This window comes from Danio rerio, chromosome 11, assembly GCF_049306965.1.
Source record: "Danio rerio strain Tuebingen ecotype United States chromosome 11, GRCz12tu, whole genome shotgun sequence".
Lineage (NCBI taxonomy): Eukaryota > Metazoa > Chordata > Actinopteri > Cypriniformes > Danionidae > Danio > Danio rerio.
The window spans coordinates 35915001-35927050 of record NC_133186.1 but is presented as its reverse complement, the minus strand read 5'-3'; the positions used below and the strand labels follow the sequence as shown (position 1 = coordinate 35927050).

The 12050-nt window shown below is 37.0% G+C and overlaps 1 protein-coding gene across 5 annotated transcripts in view; it reads right to left on the bottom strand.

The window, feature by feature from the left end:
* Positions 1 to 12050, bottom strand: part of thsd7bb (thrombospondin, type I, domain containing 7Bb) — a 203820-nt gene that overhangs the window by 134793 nt on the left and 56977 nt on the right. For 2 of the 5 annotated variants that reach the window (XM_068224380.2, XM_073916920.1), the window contains exon 1: positions 9887 to 10176. The exons of the other annotated variants lie outside the window; for them this stretch is intronic. The gene's annotated coding sequence lies outside the window, so the exon portion shown is untranslated. Of the gene's footprint in view, positions 1 to 9886; positions 10177 to 12050 lie in introns of those variants that run through there. 5 annotated transcript variants of the gene reach the window in all.

Sequence of the window (12050 nt, the reverse complement as noted above, 5' to 3'; positions counted from 1 at the left end):
AAATTGTCATGATTTTTTCAGGTGAAACTAAAATAAAAAGAATATAGAAAAGATTCTTTCATATAAATAAAAAAAGGGATTCCTACATGAAAAATATTTTGAGTAATTTTTTTATATATCGTTCGTAATTTTTATGATTTTGTCAGTTAGAAGACATGAGTTAATATAAATGAAAAGCCAATTTTATTTTTAGATTGTAAAAACACAAATTTTAAATAAACAGAAACAAAAAAAGAAAAACAAAGCAAAGCAAAACAAAAGTGTAAATCGAAGCAAAACAAAATGCAATGCAAAACAAAACAAAAAATAAAGCAAAACAAAGCAAAGCAGAGCAAAGCAAAACAACAAACAAAATAAAAACACACAAAACACAACAAAAGCACAAAAAGCAAAACACAACAAGAGAAAACAAAGCAAAGCAAAACAAAACAACAAAGGAAAACAAAGCAAAGCAAATAAAAAAACACTACAAAACAACAAAGGAAAGCAAAACAACAACAAAAAACAAAGAAAAAAACACTAAACAAAAAAACAAAGCAAAGCAAAACAAAACACAAATAAACAAAGCAAAAAACAGTCCAAAGCAAAACACAACTAAAGTAAACACAAAGAAAAATACAAAGCAAAACACAACAAAAGAAAATACAAAACAAAGCAAAATAAAACAAAATAAAAAAATTATAAGCAAATCAAAAAACAAAACAATACAAAAAACAAAGCAAAGCAAAACAAAAAATGCAAAGCAAATCAAAAAACAAAATGCAACAAACAACACAAAACACAACAAAACAACACAACACAACACAAAAAAGAAACAACAAAATAAAAACACAGCACAACAAAAAATAACCAAACAAAACAACAAAAGAAAAACACAGCACAACAAAATACAACAAAACAAAACTGCAAAGTAAATCAAAAAATAAAATGAAACAAAACAAAATGCAAAGAAAAGCAAAAAACAAAACAAAACGGAAAAGCAAAGCAAAACTTAATGCACTGCAAAAAAAAGCAAAACACAAAACAAAACACAGCGAAACAAAACAATAAAACACAAAAAGCAAAGCAAAACACAACAAAAGAAAATGCAAAGCAAAGCAAAAAACACAAAAGCAAAGCAAAACAAAATAAAACACAACAAGGAAACAAAGCAAACCTAAGCAAAAAACTAAACTAAAACTGAATGGTTCATGTACGATCAAATTATTCCCACTAATGCAAACTAACACAAGCTTCTACAAACCCTAAGTGGCGGTGTGGAAATGGTATCCATGTCAAACTTCAGATGCTTGATAAGCTTTGAAGGGCCGGACATGAGCAGCTGCTCTCTGCCCTTTCATGTCTCCATATCATCTCTGTAGAATCTTCTCTGAACTTCTCGGACTCGGACACAACCTCAGTAGTCCTGGACCACTCTACCTGAAGCTCCACAGCAGTGTTTTCAGATCAAACAACCCAATCTTACAGTATAGTATATTCTGGTTCGTAACATTCAATTAGAAGTGATAGAAGAAAAGATTGTTTGATGTGGATCTTTCCTAAAATGAACACCAAAATATACAAAACTCAACCAGAGAATCTTTTCTTCTAGAACTTCTAATTGAATGACATGAACCAGAATACCATACTGTAGACATGTTGAGTAATTTTTCACAATAACTTTAAACAGCTCAGTATAGGCTATACAAAAGACACTGCTTGCAAAGAGCATTGATCAGTAAAAAACAATAAACATAAAAAACATATAAAACATATGAACATATTTAAAAAAAAAAAAACACCTTAACCTGCTTTTATGCAACGAAAATGTACAATTTCCACACTTACAGAGCAATTAAAAACAGAAGTACTTTATTTTCATAGCTTCCAAACAGTAATTGTGTTGAACAATCATTGCAGAGTCACTTTGCTATGTTTAAGTGTTTTTCTTTTGAAGAACTGCCTTAAGAGCGCATTACCAGTGCATTAAAGTCCACCACTGATGAATCCTACACTTGATATTTTTATGCCAGGAAAAAAAAGGCCAGTGATTTTTTTTTTCAGAAAATATTGAATGCCATAAAAGTGAGCAACCATCTTTTGGCATTTAGGCCTGTTTTCATCTTACGTTGGTGATGCTAAATACAAACCTAAACATGGTATAAAGTGTTATAAAGACTTTCAACCAATTCAAGTTGTTTGGATTGTTTTCATTTAAACGCTATAAATGCATTCATAAAGCCACGAAAGAGATTTTTTGCATTAACTTTATTAACATTAGTATATGAACCAACTTTAGGGAGGCATACAAAAACAAGAGTTCACACTTAGCTCATGAGAGGAGAGAGCCAGGAGAGGGATCCTCGAGTCCAGGGCTCCCTCCCTTTGCAGGGCGAGGGGAGATTGAGCTCAGGACGATCTTAAAACTCACCCGCAGCTCAGGCTAAGGTGAATTTCCTGAGAGCGAGACATCTAGTGAAAAAGACTAAGGTTTACTTTGACAATAACATAGAGCAGGGGTCACCAAACTTGTTCCTGAAGGTCCGTTGTCCTCAGGCCCGGATTGGCTAATCGGGAGGACCGGGAGAAATTTATTTTTTTACTTGACCACAATCTTCTTATTCATTATTTCACCAGCTCTGCTCTTTTTATCTATTTTCTCAAAGCCTCGTGGGCATGATGCAGCCTGCAGGTTAATGATGATATAACTCGCATGAGTCAGCTCTCAATGTACATATGTTGTGGTCCAGTGGTTAGCATGTTAGGTTACGACGCCACCGTCCCTGGTTTGATCCTCGTCTGAGTAATTTATTTTTTTCATTTGTTAAGACATATAATACTGTTAGGGTTGTTGAACATTTGAAGTTCTAAAGCAGCTGTTTTCTCAAAAAAAGATGTGATAGTGTAATTAGAAACTGAATTGGAAATGACCTTATTTTAATATAGTCAGTCATGAACTGAGGTGGGCCGGTCTGAGGCTTGAAACTCCAGGGCTGAAAAGCAATCCCACTCCGGCCCTGGTTGTCCTGCAGATTTTACCTCCAACCCTAATCAAACACACCTGAACAAGCTAATCAAGGTCTTACTAGTGTACTTGAAACACCCAGGCAGTTGTGTTGAGGCACGTAGGAGCTAAACCCTGCAGGGCACCGGACCTCCAGGAACGAGATTGGTGACCCCTAATATAGAGCATATTTGTACTGTGAGAGGAAAAAGGGGAACCCAGGAGAAACCCACGCGGACACAAGGAGAACATGCAAACTCCACACAGAAATATCAGATGGTCCAGCCAGGAGGCAGAGCCTTTGGAATTCTTTCTGTGAAGCAACAGTGCTAGTCACTGTGCCACCATGCCGGCCATTCTGGATAAAGGTAGACAAAGGGTAGGAGGGGGGTTCTTCCAGACGAAGATAGTCGTAGAAAGGAAATGAGGGTATATATAGGAACTTGGGATCCTTTGATTGGAGGATTGTGATTAGCTGATACGAGCCAGCTGGGTCAATCATGAGCGCGTGCTCCTCTCGAAATTAGTTTAAAATTAAACTTCACGTAACTATACTTCTATACTAACTATAACTAAATTGTAAACTATTACTATTAAACTATATAAACTAACTATACTAAATTGTAACATACAGATAAGGATTAAAATTGTAATTGAAGTTTATCATTATTTATTTGCGTTCCCACTTGCTTAGAAGGTCACTTACATAAAAGTAATGTAGAGGCGTAATTAGGGGCGAAGGGTCTTGATGAAATCAGAACACAAGCGCTACAGGACTTATTTAATGCCAGGTTGAAACAACCACATGTTTCTGCTGACAGCTTGTGATCAGATCGCTGAAAGCACATATTAATACAAGGTGTAAACAAGACCTTGGAGTCTATATCCATGTACTTTAAATGCTATCCTCTGACTGACTTTGATGGCCTAACAGCCTGTTATTAAAATGTTCTCATCCGCAGAATCATTCAAACCTCTATTCACGATGAACGCAATTTTCAGTCATTTAAAATGGCTGTTTACAAAACTGCCAAAGCTGTAAGACCACCATCATTTTGTCTTGCAGAAAACATGTTTACAAGAGGAGATTTGGTGTTGTTAGAGCTTGTGAGCTCTGTTTTCGTAATGTTCACTGTTCCGGGTCTCTGTAAATCTGCAGAAGGCTTGTGTTGTGTGTTTGTGTGGTGAAGGGTATAATCTTAGTAGCAGGGTCATGTTTTTGGCAGGCGACAGTTAACCGAGGTCTGTGTCTGTTTGGATTATTTAGAGCGTGTCTATTTGGACCACAATGACCACTTGGCCTCTGCTTAGTGAGATGCTGAGGGTGACCCAACAGTATTAATTATTCAATCATGGGTTTTTCATAATTAAACTGGCGAAACAGTCTGCTTTGAGTTTGTGGAGGTTTCATATCAAATCTGTGTGTATGTGTATGTGTGTGTGTGTGTGTGTGAGAGCGTATGCCTCGGTTTACACTGGATCCCCTGCAGGCTGAGCGTCGTAATGAGGTTAATTAGCAGATTTAAAGATATGATACAGACAGACGCTAGCGTGAATAGCAATGAGCGCTCCGGCACTCCATGTTTGGATTGATTTCCGCAGAGAGGAAACAACACACAGTTGCGCTCGCTCTCACCAAAAGCGCTGCAGACTCTTTGGTCTCTTTCACCTACTTCAAGTGGGAATTTACTTTCCTTTCCTTCAAAACTTCACCTGAATCTCCTTTCTACCTTCAATCAATGCTATTCCTACATGAGATCCGATGTTTGGGAAAGTCTCTGACAATTATCCATAATTATAATTATTTCCCTTAATTACTGAATGGAACAACCCAAGCGAGGAAGCAGTGGTGTTTACAAGATGGCAAAATATATTCAGTGTTTAATGCAACTGAAATAATAACAGCATGAATACTCCTTTAAATATCACAATTACATTTAACTGCACATTTAAACTCTCATAATACGTTACGTGCTAGGTGGTGTGGAGAACCTTTCTTTTTTTTAAAGCAATTATGGTAATTTCCCCAAGCCAAACCTTGATTACTAAGTGCCCCCAACTACTGTATCCATTCATATAAATTATGAAAACAATATCATTAATTATGAATCGCACAATGGGCTTTAAACATTCACATCACACTCCAGTTCACAGCACACACTCATTCAATCTTCTGTCACTAATGTGCACTTGTAACACAGGAATCGCATGTTCAAGGCGCACATGCACACTGCATTTTTCTCTCACAATGGATCTGAACAAAGCACCGATGGGCCAATTCCAAATTCATGACCCTTAGAGCTATAAAATGGATGCACAAATATTTTATGGCGGTATAGATGGATACACACGCAAATCCATCACAACACAGATCTGTCAACGTGACAGCAAGATTTCAGCTGGTGTGAAGAGATAGGGAAGAGGATAAGAGCACAAAAGGGAGATTTGGAGAGAGGGAAAAAAGGACTGTGAAGGAAATGTTACAGAAGATGCAAACTAAACCATCAGATCAAAACTAAAAGCATGTTGAATAGGTGGTAGAAGAAAGGATATTTTAGTTACACTAAAAACAAAGCTGGGTTGTTGGGTCAAATATGGACAAACCCAAGCATTGGGTTAAAAAGTATAATTTTGATTTTATTGACAATCCTTTTTATTTTTTTAATCTTTTTCTATTTATTTAAGATTTTATTTAAACAGGCAGCACGGTGGCTTAGTGGTTAGCACTGTCGCCTCATAGCATGGTCACTGGTTCAAGTCCTGGATGGGCCAGTTGGCATTTGTAATTTCTAAATTGGCCCTAGCGTATGAGTGCATATGTGAATGTGTGAGTGTATAGGCGTTTCCCAGTACTGGGCTGCGGCTGAAAGGGCATCTGCTGCATAAAAAATATGCCAGAATAGTTGGTGGTTCATTCCGCTGATAAATAAGGGATTAAGCCGAAGACAATTGAATGAATTAAAAATTTACCAAACATTGGGTTTGTCCATATTTGACCCAACACTGGGTTATAACAACCCAGTATTTATATATGTAAATAGATAAAGAGCTTATTAAGTAAATAAAGTTAGATAATAGGCTAAATTGACAAGTAAATAAACTTAGTGCTGGCAATCTAATATGTTTAGTCTTCATCCACAGAATGGCCTTCAGATAGAAGGCAGATAGACAGACAGACAGACAGACAGACAGACAGACAGACAGACAGACAGACAGACAGACAGACAGACAGACAGATAGATAGATAGATAGATAGATAGATAGATAGATAGATAGATAGATAGATAGATAGATAGATAGATAGATAGATAGATAAGAATGGTAAAGTCTAGATCGGATACGCAGCTGGCTGGAAGTGCGATATGTACATAAATTATAGTAACATGTTTTATGACCCTGTATAACAATAATTAATATTTTTATAGTACTGTAACGGTTGGGTTTAGGGTTGGGGTGGGTGTAGGCGTTAGAAAATACAATTTATTGAGTAATTTATTAGATAGCATAAATACTGTAATACTCGTTACAACTACTGTTTTTATGTTACTGTGATGGTTGGGTTTAGGGTTGGGGTGGGCGTTAATAAAATACAGCAAATGGGAAATTTAATAAATAATAAATAATTCTTGTTAACTTCCAGCCGCAACCATATCCGATCTAGCAACAACCGATAAGAATTTGGTTGGAGGGAGGTGACACAGAAAATTAGAGCCATTAGCACCCCATCTGTGAAGACCACAGGTAAGCCATTGCCTGCTTCAACCTTAGTGGAAATTCAATTAAAAGTGGAGCAGGAAGAGACAGCAGCCATATGTCTCACGCTCAAATGAGTTCACTTTACAATTCAGGATGAATTCGCAGCTCGCCTGACACACCACCAACTCCTGAAACAAAAACACCTGCTTTTCACTTTTATTAAAAAATTAAACACACGAACAGACATAGGAGGACTGTCATCAAGGTCACACTGCCCACGTAGATTGCCATAAATGTCTTCTTCAGTCGTGTATAGAAGCATCTATCTATCTGCCTGTTGTTATCACTTTCTACTCTGGTCTCAAAGGAGGGGGGATTTATCGGCTCACTAAATTAGTCTATTGACTGTCTGATGAGCTTGAGAGAAACTTCCTGTCTGCCTAAAACAACATTTAAAAGACAGCCAGAGTTTAAAAATAAAGCAATACATAAAAATAGGACAAAGGAGATATCTGAAATTCCCTTTTATATCTCCAAGACAGCCTTGAGAGCAAAATATAGACTTTCTTTAAATGTGAAGTGTTTGAGCCAACAGCATTAGAAGTAAAAATAATTATAATAATGTGAACACTCTGTAACACTTATATACTCAGTCTATGCGAGTATTAGTAGACTGTCTCCTTAATATCTGTTGAAATGCTCCTTCAACAGACATTTACCTGACTATAAGAAACTTTGCAAGTACATGTCAACTTAAACTAACCCTAACCGCAACCATAATCTCAACCTAACCATCTACTTATAATCGAATGAGAATTAGTTGGCATGTAGAAGCAATGTTACTTAAATTTAACAAATGGACCATCAAAATAAAGTGACCAAACACTCTTCCTGTATGTCATAGGTCAACATTCAGTATAGCCCAGCCCAAAATATATTGTTTTAGTCAACAAGAAATGGAAGTTGGCGTCCATCACGGTGGCATAGTGGTTAGCACTGCCACCTCACAGAAAGAAAGTCGCTGGTTCAAATCCCGGCTAGACCTTATTGACCCCTGCTAAATAAGGGACTAAGCCGTAGGAAAATTAATAATTGAATGAAATGTAGGTTGTTGTAGTCTTATCATCCCAAATGTGACACAAATCTAAGTAAATAAAAAAGTAGGGCGGAGCATAATTGGATCATTTAATTTTTGCTGTTCAATATTGGTTAATCCTATAAATTTGACACTTTTTCCTGCCTATTTTCCCACCATCACACTAGGAAACATCATCAGAGAAGAGAATTGTTATGCCCCGTGTGGGATTCCACTGGGTGCTTCGCATTCACCCACAGTCCAAAGGCATGCGGTATAGACCATTTTGAGTGATGTAAACAATAACAATGGTCCTAACCTATTTACTGTATTACATTTTTAATTCCCATAGTTTCCAAGAATCCAAAAATGTCCACGTATTGATAATGACAGCTGTTTAAATGTTAAGATACGATTAAATTGCATCTTGTTACGGTTACAAAAGAGTTTGACGACTTGCAGGAAATGTTCATGGGCCCATGACATCCCCACATTGAAATGGTCTATAGGTGAATTGGATAAACTAAATTGGCCGTGGTGTGTGTGTGTGTGTGTGTGTGTGTGTGTGAAAGTGAGAGTGTATGGAAGTTTCCCAGTAATGGGTTGCAACTGGAAGGGCATCTGCTGCGTAAAACATATGCTGGAATAGTTGGTGGTTCATTCCGCTGTGGTGAGCCCAGACAAATAAGAAACTAAGCCGTAGGAAAATGCATGAATGAATGAAATGGAAGTTGTAGTGGTCTTATCTTCCCTAATGTGACACAAATCTAAGTAAATAAGAAAAAGTAGGGCAGGATTTGATTGGATCATTTAAGTCTTGTTGTTTAGTATTGGTTAATCCTATAAGAGTGACACGTTTTTCCCGCCTATTTCCCTTCCTTGGACAAGGAAACGTCATCAGAGAAGAGAAGACACATTTTGTCATTGAAAATAAAGATTTAAAAGAGAAAAGAGATCAATCATTTGAAATAAACTATGAAAATTGAGTTCATCATGACTTTCACATCTTATCTGAACAATTATTTGAGTGACACATTTCTCCTTTTGAGTTTTTAATCTCTCAAATGTCTCATTTCAGAAGAAAGATCTCAGTATCACAGATTTTCTCACATTTTCCACAATGTTACGTCAGAAAAAGTCAGAGATCTCACTTTGAACTCCACCATTCTCATTAAAATCTATCAAGAAGTTATCAGAGCTATTAATATCATAACTCCACCACAGTAGTCTCATTTATGTGTGTCTTAAATCCCTTAAAAGGATACTTATTTGCTCCCAGGGACATTTATTTCAAAGTTGATATTTAGCTGCACCATGCTGGTGTTTCGTAACATCTAAATTTGATGAGGTGGGTTGTTAGCCCATCGCGCAACCTCCAACCTGGAGAACCAGGACATATACACATACCCTACAACCAAGTAAGTGTACCCAATTAAACTATAGCGCATGTGGAATTGTGGGGGAAACAGGAAACCCACATGAACATGGGGAGAACATGCAAACTCCACACAGAAATGCCAACTGACCCAGCCGGGGCTAAAACCAGCGACCTTCTTGCTGTGAGGCGACAGTGCTAACCACTGAGCCAATGTGTCTCAAACATTCTCATCAAATTCAATCAAAAGCAAGTTATGAGCTATTAATATCACAACTCAAGTATAATGGTCTCATTTGTGTGCATCTAAAATCCCTTAAAGGGATAGTTCACCAAAAAAAGCTACATTTTTGCATTTTTTACAGTCTCTTCAGTGATTTTAAGCTAAAAAAATAAAGATATTTTGAAGAACGCTGAAAACCTGTAGCACTCGCAGCCATAGTAAGAAAATCACAGTAAACATTGCTTCACAATATCTTCTTTTGTGTTTAAAAAAACTCATAAAGGTTTAAAAACAAGTAAAGAGTAAGTAAATGATGACAGGATATTCATTTTTAGATGAGCGATCCCTTTGTAAACAAACACTCAATGCAAACTTGCTACTTCCAAGAATCAAAACTGAAGCAGAAAAAAATGTAAATACACAGACTTAAGTACACAACACAATTAAGTATGACTTAAAAAAAAACGACTAACAGATTATCAGCCATCAAAAATGTCAAATATTCATCTAGTCTCTTAACTCTCAGCCGCTTACCAGTCTGTGGTCCAGCTTCCTGTGAGTTCTCCAGCCGGTGAGAAGAAGAGAGCGGCAGAATGGAAGTGATAAAGGAGGAGGACAGGGAGGTGAAGAAAGAGGATGGCAGAAAGGAGGATGGAGAAAAAGTGTCAAATAATGAGGAGGAGTAAAAGAGAGAGAGAGAGAATGACTGATTAATGCGCGTGAAAGACAGATAGAGAATATTATCCCAGTGGGCAGCCCTTGCTGAAGATAAAGTGGCAGAGAGACGGAGAGCTGGGATTGTGTGTGTGTGGTGTACGGACACTGGCAGCGCTCGCTCTCTCTCTCTCTCTCTCTCTCCGTCACTCTGCCAACACTCAACTCCCCCTCCACCCCTTCCTCTATCTCATTGTCAAATAATGGATCGGCATTTAAAGCAAATCAGAACAGGCTCTAAAGAGTTTAACCCTGTGATAATCTCATACATTTAATCAGATCACGAACATTTTTTTGTGTTCGAAATTGTGGAGGAAACATCTAATCTTCTTTGCTTTAATAATGTTTGTTTTTGGAGATGGGGGATTACTTGCATCATTGGTGGTGCTTTTCTAGTCAAGCTTTACTAGACTGAGGGTGCTTAAGTAGCCTAAGTATTTACCTTAATCATCCATAAATGTTCATGCTGAGGTTATAGTAATTTCTATTCATTCATTTAGCAGGTGCTTTCAGCTAAAGCCACTTACAAACAATACAACAAGCAGTTCCTCAGTCAAATGAATCATATAGGTGCTAATAATATACTTGCTACAGTAATTTAAAGAACAAAAACTGCAGCTAAAAAAGTAATATAGTGACTTGTACACAACACATCTAAGTCTCTTATCAATTAAGTGTTTTTAGCTGGCTATTTTTAATAGCTGGATTGCTTACGGGATTGGCAAAACCATTTCACCAGATAGAGACAGTGAATGTAAAGGTTCTGGAAAGCAATTTTGTGCATTTCCAATGCAATCTCATGGCAATTTTTTGATTTAGTGGCTAATTCGTATGAATTTGTACGATCTAATTCGCACAATTTAATAAGATTTGCTGATCACCCAATGTCAGTTGTGGTTAGGGGTGGGGTTGGGTGCCACGCCTCGTTTTTAAAATCGTACATTTTCGTACGACAGAACTAATACAAATTTTAACAAATTAGCCACTAAACTGACAAAACGTAAAATACTTACGTTTCCTCGTGAGATCAGTACGGGCTGGCATTTCCGTAAAATTACCATGAGGCAACACTACTGGATGTAGACGTTTAAGAGCAAGTAGGAAAAAACAACACTCACAAAATTTCATTGTATGATCCCCTATATACACTCAAGAAATATTTAGTTAAACTACTTAGTTAAAATGAGCTGAAACAACACAATTCTTGAGTTTTTTTGGAGGCAACTTATTTATTTTACATTCAATCCATTTAAAGAACTCTATTAAAGTGATCTAAGTGCAAAATCTAAAGCACATGGTGCAAAATCATTAAGGCGCATCTGAATCTACTTTTGCTATTTTAAGGATGGAAAAATACAGTCTGCGCCCTACTGAACTCAAATTAGCCACTAAACTGACAAAATGTAAAATACTTATACTTCCTCGTGACATCAGGCTGCTAATACTATTTTCGGGTCCAAGCTATCACTCGTTTAATTGAGAAAATATTAGTTTATGATCACTTTTTATTCATATCAAACATTAAAGTGAATTTTATATAAAATCATAGTGTATACATCAGTCTCTGGACTTGCTAAATCACAAAATACCAACATTTTAACAATTTCTATAAAAAAAAAAAAAAAATTGTCAACTTCCGGCTATTGAATATTAGGCATGGTTATATATTGCGAACATAATTTTTGAAAGTATTACATAGCTTTCTAAAAGTTTATTTTTACCATTGCCACAGCCATATCACCCTGCAGCCCAAGACCGCTTACTCACTAAGCTAAGCAGGGCTGAGCCTGGTCAGTACCTGAATGGGTGGACCACATGGGAAAAACTAGGTTGCTGTAGGAAGTGGTGTTAGAGAGGCCAGCAGGGGCACTCAACCTGTGGTCTGTGTGAGTCATAAAGCCCCAGTAAAGGTGAAGGGGACACTATACTGTCAGTGGGTGCCGTCTTTTGGATGAGACGTTAAACTGAAGTCCTGACTCTCTGT